This window comes from Juglans microcarpa x Juglans regia, chromosome 2S (assembly GCF_004785595.1).
Source record: "Juglans microcarpa x Juglans regia isolate MS1-56 chromosome 2S, Jm3101_v1.0, whole genome shotgun sequence".
Classification (NCBI taxonomy): Eukaryota; Viridiplantae; Streptophyta; class Magnoliopsida; order Fagales; family Juglandaceae; genus Juglans; species Juglans microcarpa x Juglans regia.
The window spans coordinates 5,250,395-5,259,963 of NC_054597.1; the positions used below are offsets into that span (position 1 = coordinate 5,250,395).

Consider the following 9,569-nt stretch of genomic DNA (forward strand, 5'->3'; position numbering starts at 1 on the left):
GTTTATCTGAACTGGGATACTCTGGAAATATGTTCTCTTGGTGTAATGGTCATCTAGGATTGTCCCAAAGCTAGGCTAGATTGGACAGATCTCTCTTGAACTCAAATGCAGTTATGGATTTTCCTAATGCTCACACAATACTTGCCTCGGACCAATTCAGATCATGCTCCTATGGTCATATGGATGGATAAGGTGCTCAACTACTATGGTTTTCCTTCTTTTAAATTTTAGCAAATGTGGATTTCTCATAATTCTTTCTTTGACTGTGTTAAAAAAGCTTGGGATGAAAATGATATTAATGATAAGGGCCTTGTTAGATTGGCTAGAAAGTTAAAAAAAAACAAAGGGTTATTTGAGTGCTTGGAATAAAATGTACTTTGGTAGAACTGATGTTAATATCAATATGCTAGAGGCACGTATCGAAGCATTAGAGGAGTCTATACAACATGGGCACTCTGAAGATGATGAGACTGATTTATTGACTTCTCGTTTAGAGTTAAATATTTGGCAACAAAGAGAATCCACAGGCTAGCCCAACAATGTAAACAAGTGTGGTTAAAGAGTGGTGATGCTCATATCCAATTTTTCCGGGCTTTAAAAAGCCATAATCATACTATGTGCATGAGATGTCTCTCAGGGATGGTCGTAGGCTTTCTTCTACTAAAGATATTCACAATGAGGCTATTAATTATTTTTCAGACTTTCTTTCTTTTAAACAAAGTGGCCCGTTACCGGATTTGTCTCATCTTTTAAATCTGATGCTTTCTGAGGTTGATAATTTCAATTTTTGCAAGCTCCCTTCGATCCAAGAAATACAAGAATCCCTTTTCTCCATTTCGACTGATAGCAACCCTGGCCTTGATGGTTTTGGATCCGGTTTTTTTCGATCTTGCTGGGATATTGTTAGTAAAGATGTGGTGGATGCGGTTCAAGATTTTTTCAAGGGTACCTCTCTTCCAAGGTACTACTCGGCTACGTCTCTGGTTTTAATTCCAAAGGTGGATAACCCAACAAGCTTTGATAAGTTCCGACCTATTAGCCTGTGCACTGTGATTTATAAAGTTTGTTCCAAGATATTGGTTAAACGGCTATCTCCTATCCTTTCAAAATTTATCTCTCAAGAGCAAGGTGCATTTATTCTTAAAAGAAGTATTTTTGAAAATATTAATTTGACTCAGGAAATGATTCATTGTTTAAATAAGTCTAATCGAGGGGCAATGTGGTGTTGAAAATTAATATTGCCAAGGCTTATGATAGTATCAATTGAGATTTTCTATTACACATATTTAAATAGTTGGGTTTCTCGGAACGGGCTTGTGGCTGTATAAATCAATGTGTTCGCTCACCGTGATTTTCTGTGGTGATGAATGGAATTTCCAAAGGTTTCTTTTCAGCTGGTCGTGGTCTAAGGCAAAGTGACCCTATATCTCTCTGTCTTTTTATTATGGTGGAGGAAATTCTATCTCGCATGCTTAAGAAATTTTTTCTGGTTGGCAAAATTCTTCCATTCTATCATCCTCGAGGTACGCCTATTATCTCTCATCTTCTTTATGCTGATGACATTGTTATTTTTACTAATGGAAATAAAACGTCTATGAAATATATTTCTAATATATTAGCCATCTATGAAAGTTGGTCAGGCCAAAGAGTTAGTAAAGATAAATCTTCTATTATTTTTTCTAAAAATATTTCTACTCATCGAAGACGTTCTATTCTTAACATCACTGGATTTACTGAAGGCACTTTGCCTTTTAAATACCTAGGTATTCCCATTATTGCTGGAAGATTAAAGGCTATTCATCTTGATGATATGGTGAGTAATATCCGTCGCCGTGTAGGGGGATGGCAAAAAAATTTTTTTATCTATTGGGGATCAGCTTCTTTTGATTAAGCATGTCCTTGCTAGTATTCATATTCATACTTTATCTATTGTTCATGCTCCTCTTTTTGTTATTCATAATATTCATAAATGCATGAGTAATTTCTTTTGAGGTGCTAGCCAAAGAAAAAATAAGAAACATTGGTGTTCTTGGAAGAATATTTGTAAACCATGCCAGGAAGGAGGTCTAGGCATAAAGGATCTTCAGGATGTGCAAAAAACTCTTCATATGAAGTTTGCTTGGAAAGTCATTAAGGACAATTCCCTTTGGTTGAATTTTTTCCGGGGCAAATATATAAAAAAATAATCTTATTTCCATTGTCAATCAAGCAAAAGGAAGTAGATTTTGGAAAAGTATTATGTCTTGTATGTCGGATGTTCTTAAACACTCTAAATAGAAACTAAAGGATAGAAATATCTCTTTTTGGAGGGATAATTGGCTAGAAGAGGGCCCGCTTTGTGAGAAATTTTTCCATCTCTAATCTCCCTAATCTTCGTGTTAGGAATTGTAGAATTGATTCTGGTTGGGATGTGACGTTGCTCCAAAGTCTAGTTGGTGAGCGACAAGCGGCTGTGATCCTGCGTACACTATGCATTGCCAAAACTGGTGATGACGTTTTAGTTTGGAAAGGTAATCCAGATGGTGAGTTTTCTACTCATAGTGCTTGGGACATTTTGAGAGTTCGGTCCTCCAATCTACAATGGACCAATTGGGTTTGACACTCTTCTTTACCTCAGAATATTTCTGTTATAATCTGGAAAGCCTTTAATTCCTCTTTAAATGTCGATGACCGTTTGATTAAGGTGGGTATTCCTATTATTTCCAAATGTGATTGTTGTATGAATGGGTGTTATGAAGATCAAAATCATGTTCTGGCTGAGGGGGGATTTTGCTCGCGAGATATGGAAGAGAGCTGCCATGCTTGTTGGTATGCCATATTTTCCTCGACAGAGTTGGCATGACATTATTAATATGTGGTTTCACAAGGCATCTAGTCGTTCACAATGTGGACAAATTTTGGGTGTAATTCCTACTATCATCACTTGGAGATTATGGATAAGAAGATGTAAGTGCCGCATGGAGGGTCTTCAGGATTCTATAAATTCAGTTGGGAGAGATATTCTATTATGGATAGGGAAAGTAGGAGAAAAAATGAAAGCTGGTACCTCTCTATCTTATGATGATGAGAGGATTTTGCATAGTTTGCATATTCCTATAAAAAAGCCTAAAATGAAACCTATCTATAGTGTTAAATGGATAAAACCTCTGAGATGTTGAGTTAAACTTAATGTGGATGGTAGCTCCTTAGGGAACCTGGGATGTGCCGAAGCTGGAGGGGTTATTAGAGATGATAAAGACAATTTGATCAGGGGTTTTTCTGAGCATTTAGGCATGGGATCGAATAATTATGCTGAGGGAATGGGGCTCCTTTTTGGACTGCGGCTTGTGCATAATCTGGGCCTAACTCATGTTGATATTGAATTAGATTCCATAATTGTTGTTCAGTGGGTTCAGAAATCCCAGAGTAGACTTTGGTACTTTGAAGAATTTTGGGAGGAAATTCTTGGCTTTCTTGAAGATTTAAACTATTCTATTTTCCATGTGTTTAGATAAGGTAATGCTCAAGCTGATTTTTTGGCAAGAATGGGTGCGGAAGGTGCTAGTGCGACATGAGATAATTTTACTCATCTTCTTCATCTTTTAAAAGGAATGTTGAAGACAGACAAGTTGGGTCTCCCGTATATTCGATCTGGCTAATTCCCATATTGAGGTAACATTTGGTTTATTTGTTTTATAATCTTATATTTATTTGCATGTGCTTCGGTTTTGCAGGTTTTGTTTTGGTTTCCTTCTAGATTATCGGTTTGATATGTTTGTAATTATGGATATTTTGGTTGGCTTGAATAGTATTCAATTTTGATGCCTGGGTTTTGGGCTTTTATTTTAATTGTATCCCCCAAATATCTTGTTGTAACCACGGTTTTCCTCCGCCACAAGTGAGGGCAATCAATAAAATTTGGGGTATCGTCCTCTTTAAAAAAAAAAAAAAAAGTCTAGATTCATGGTTTAAAAGGTAGCTGAAAATTTGATAAGGGGAGAGATCATCCAGTCGAGTGGTGAGAGAGGTCACAAGAGATTCATACTCGGTACCAAGACCGGCAAGAAGATAGATAGCAAGTTCAGAATCATCCAAAGGGTATCTTGCGACACTTAAGGTGGAGGCTAGAGATCTGACTTTGTTGTAATAGTCATTCATAGATTTGGGTCCTTTCTTAATAGTGGCTAATCGAAACTTGGCGTGGATAAGATGAGTAGAGGACTTGGCAACAAACAGATTTTGCAGAGTCATCCAAACCTCACATGAGGTAGAACAATCCAGCACCTGAGTCAACACCGAATTAGAGAGAGGAATTTATGGTGGAAATGATTAATTTGTCTTGAAGCTGCCATTTAGCATGAACATGGTTCGACTTGTCATCGATGGTAGCAGGAGGTTGAGGAAAGGAGCCATCAACATACGGAAAGAGTTTATGTCCTTCCAAAAAGGGAATAGTTGGGCTTTCCATAAAAGAAAGTTTTCACTAGTAAGTTTAATATTGATGAAATGAGAAGCTGAGTTGAGGGGATTGATAGGAGTATCTGTAGAAGAAGCCATGGATAGTAGGGGAAAGAAAAAGAAAAGAGAATTGGGACATTGGTCCTTCGAGGCTCTATGATACCATAATAAAACTCAAGCAACACAGATGTTTGTAAAAATGTCTTAATGAAAACGTGTATTGAATACTATGATTTTTGAATACAATGACCTCTGTACAGTAATCAATATTTATAGTCAGATATCATAACAGAATACAATGCCTTGACCACTCATCTTGTGACACTTAATAGCCTAGTCACCCTTTTTCATAACAAGAAGATTCTATGGAATTATTCTCCAAGTTTCTGGAATGTGCTTCTGATTTACTGAGTGGTGATGCTACTGCTTTGATAAACAAAAGCACCATTTTACAATAGATGTAGTGTAAGCATAAAACATTAAAAAAAATGGGCAAAAGATCCAACAAATTGGATTCGGGCCCTTGATCCTTGGCTGGGCTAAAGAAAGGACTACTAAACAAAGCTGTTTGTAGTTTAACTGATGAACTACTCAAATGCAGGTTGAAGCTGTAACTGAGAAAGGATCATTGTAATATACTGTTTCAGTATTGATGATAGAATCACCACATCCTTTACCTCCAAACTCTTAGTTGGGTAGCTAGAGTTTGTTGGGCCAAATCGACGGCAGTGCACCAAGGATACTCATGCCAATGTCCGCACATGGGCTTCATGTATCAGCGTGGGCCAGATCTAGAAGATAGGCTAGAATACGTGCTGGTGCAAGAGATGCACAAACGGTTTGGGCAGTGCATAGGCACCGGTCTTTTGGTGACAACACTTCCACACGGTTTTGAAAATCGACAACTGGTGAACATGATGCTAGAGTGCGCGTAACAGTTTGATGATCGGAAGATAAAAGATCGGACATATTCCGACTTAGTAAAGGAGGGAAAAAAAGATTGCAAAGCCTGCTCTTCGATATTATTTCAAAAGGTCGCCCACCAAATTCCAAGTCTTCGATATTATTTCAAAAGATTGCAAAGCCTGCTCAAATTAATGATACCAACAAGCTCAAGCAGCACGCTTCTTCTTCTTTGTTTTTTGTTTGTTTGTTTATTGGCGTGTAATTGAAACCAATATCTAGGCCATTGATGAAGAGACACATGACTTTATAGGTTCCATTATATCTACTTTATAAAAAAAATAACTTTATAATATGACGTATCACATTAAGTCACGCTCAAATATTTCCAATAAAATGGAATCACCTGTCTTGAAGTCATTATATCCATGTAACTTTCTAAATAGAAGATAGTGCTAGCTAGCATAATCCATGATATTGCTTCTCCAGTCCAAATGATCGTTTGTTTGCAGTATTCTTCTAACAAGATTTTGAACCAGACGAGCTCAAAGCATCTTCGAAAAACAAATAAGGAACTTTTGCTATTTGGACGGAGATCACCTTCAGTTATATGTCAAAATCGAATGACCTAAACTCACTCTAACCTAGAAAGGTTCATCCAAAACATTGATGCCAACAGCACATCAAGTTAGACAGCCTAGCAGTTTGACAGTTCACACGATTTTGCTCACAAGTTCACAACTGTGTATATATAAAAAAATAAATATATGAGTAAACAAATATATATATATATATATATATAAAAAGACAAAATGTTCAAATAAGATGACTACTAGTCCTCAAAAAATATAATGGAACTAGAAATACAAAACAAATTTCTTGATTCCGTCTAATCTCTAAAATTAAAATAAGCATAACAAAATCTTCCCATAGTTATGAATTCGACGGTCTAAAAGCCAGATATCTGCCGGAAGACTTCCTTCCTTCAGAATACCCGTACCTCTCAACCATGCCTAAAAGTGTGCCGAGCTCCATGCTATAGTTAGGCAACAAGAGTGCTAGCAGTGGTTGACTCGCTGAAGAAATAAAGGTTGAGTCAGTGACATAATTTTTTTATAGGTAAACTAAAATTTTATAGATAAATAATAAAAGGCCCCGACCAAGTTCATAGGATGTATACAAGAGAGGACGTATAAAAGAGAGGTTGAATACAAGAGAGGATTCATGAGAGAGAGAGAGAGAGAGAGAGAGAGAGAGGAGACACAGAAACAATTTGGATGAAAATTCGGCCAGTTTGGATCTCAAACTCATCTCAACTCATCATTATAACTTTTCTAAATTCCAACACAAAATATAATAAATAATTCAACTTTTTCAAATTTCAAAATAATAATAATATTAAAAAATAATATTCTAATAATATTTTATTCAACTTTTAATTTTCATCTCAACTCAACTCAGTTCAACATCCAAACACAGTCCTGAGCAAATTGGATGAATATTGGAGTCATTAAAGAGAGTCGATTTAAAGAGCTAGATAGCTCCACAAGCATAGGCAACGCATGTCCAGAAAATAGATAGCGAGAGAGTGAGAGAGAGTTACAACATTCTACTTTTTTTATTTAGAAATAACCACAAGGAAACCAACATTCTCTTCTACGCTAATGCCAACAAATTTGAGTGTGCTTACCACAAAGAAGGAATCCCATATAACCCAAATCCAAGTCCATACGACAACCACTCCAGTCTATGAAGAATCTTCTTTGAATTGGATTTGTGAAATCAAGAAAGAGTGAAGAGGGTGTGGGGAAGTAAAAGACTAAAGCTTTTTTTTCTTTTTGAAGTTTTGAAAAAGAAATACTAGCTGTTGAGACTATTAGGGATAAGACTTGGATAAAAACCCAACCTGCATGCAATTATATATATATATATATATATATATATATATTTTTTTTTTTTACAAGCAACATGCAATTATATTTTCCAGAAGCTAAATTATAATCCGGCATGAAAATAACAAAAAATTGTATCTGATTGCACGCACCAAACTAAAATCAGAGCATCTAATCCCAATTTCAATCTTTCATTTAGTGGCTCAAACATGGCCATCAAAGTTAAAATCCTACACCAATCTTTTGATAGGTAAAATCCCACTCCAATCAAATAGACAATCCTATAAAAGGTGGGCTTTGTAATGAAGCTCTATGCAGATATTCATTGACCTCATCCTCACATAAATCTTGCTTTTTTCCCCATATTTTGTAGAAAAACAAAGGTGCAGAACAATTTCATAACTTTCTATCTATAATCAATCGTTATAATTATGCAAAGGGAAAGATCAGCCATGATCTATTCAACCCAGCATTTTCAATTTGGCCCAAAACCGAGAGACGGCTTCATAACAAGGAGCTTTAAAACATGGGCTTTTGCACACAGAAAAGCGTTACAATCAGGGTATTATCTTGCGGATCAATTATGTGTTATCATTCTACTAAAGAAAACCCCACCAACCAAAGAAAGAGACCAGTAACAAAGAAACGAGAGTGCTACTGATGCCCCCATATTCACAACACTTTAATCTTATACCGGAACTGAGGACCATAATCAATTTTTCAATGAACAGTATATCAGGAGAATAAAAAACTTAATCTAGAGGCCTTACGAGAAGACTTACTATTTCCATATAGATGGAAGCTTCTTTGTCTTTTTGTAGTAGCGAGCGAGCCTGTGAATCCTGCTCTCAACAAGAATCAACCTGAACTTTGAATCCTTATCCTTCCTGTTTCTCTCCAGATGCTTACGCATGGACACTGCCTTCTTGATAAGATGATACAGATCCTCGGGAATTTCAGGTGCAAGACCTAACTCAATTGAAATAAAAAATAAAAAAAAAATTAAAAAATTAAAAATGGAATGGGGAAGAAAAATACCCAAAGAAAACCATCTGGCCTGACCGGAACTCGTACAAAATGCTAGACTATATTATACAAGCTTTGAATGCCAGCATTTTGATTGAAAAAACCAAGAAGTAAATGGGATAAACTCATTCTCAAGCTAGTTCGATTCTAACATTTCAGGTTCTATCAAGAGATTTCCTTAATTATACAAGTAGAAACCACATAACAAACGTCTTATATATGACATTTTCTCGTTATCACGCAAACAGAGCCATACGGTATTGAACTATTTCACTCTAGACAAGTAAAGACATCAAATCCAGCGGATTAAATGTTGTCATTTCCTCTCGAATCCCCAAAAGTCAAAACCTGTAGGCCACAAAGCTTCGGTTCTATCCCTACCACACTGTCTGTCAACCAACAGGGCACAATAAAAACATACCACGAGCCTTGAGAATACGCAACATCTTGCTTCCAGTAAAGCTATTGACCTGCTCTTGACCTGAGCGATACCATGAGAGTTGTTGAAAGCCATGCCGAGCCTGAGCAGTCAACAACAGCTGCTCAGCGCTCAACTGGTAAGTGCATTTGCAGTTACATAATGAATGCAAGCAGTTACATAAAGAAAAGAAATGAGTTGAGTTGAGTTGAGTTGAGTGTGATCCTCCTACTATGTAATATTTTCTTATCTTTCATTATTTATTAGTGAAGCTCTTTTATGTGGATGTAGACAGTTGTTGAACTACGTTAAATTCTTGGTGTCACTGAGTGCGTGAGTGTACTCTTTTATTTTCACTTTTATTCATTCCGCTGTGTTGATTTTCCCAACAAGTGGTATCAGAGCAATTGTTGGAGGAGTTTTTTACAAAAAACTCATTTTTAGTGTGTTGCTCAGTGTGAAAGTTTAAGTACACCACTGTGTTCGTCTCATCGAGACAAGAAAAGCGGTGAAAACTAGAGGCCAAACGGATGATGCACGCATCCTCACGCGCCTCCTGAAGATCGGAGAGTGAAGCCCACTCTCGACACGCATCACACGCGCCCTGGAAAGGACTGAGCGTGTGAACCCCACGCTCACCACGTGCTACAAAGAAGTTCTTGCGCGTGAATTCCACACGCCTCATGCGCCCTTGACTCTTGAGGGCGCGTGAGTTACACGCGCCTACGCATTCCAAGCTCACCAGTGAGGTTTCTGTGCGTGAAGAACACTCGCCTACGAGTTGTTTGTCGTGCCACGTGTTGTACGCACGACAAAGTTCCTGTTTTGTTTCGTTTGCTCATTCCTTATGCTATCTGAGTTCGATTTTGACGAAACAAGGCCTCTTGATAAGA

The 9,569-nt window shown here is 37.1% G+C and overlaps 1 pseudogene; it reads right to left on the bottom strand.

Moving 5' to 3' along the window:
- Window positions 1-6,382: 6,382 nt before the first annotated feature.
- Window positions 6,383-9,361, bottom strand: LOC121252391 (annotated as a pseudogene).
- Window positions 9,362-9,569: the final 208 nt, after the last annotated feature.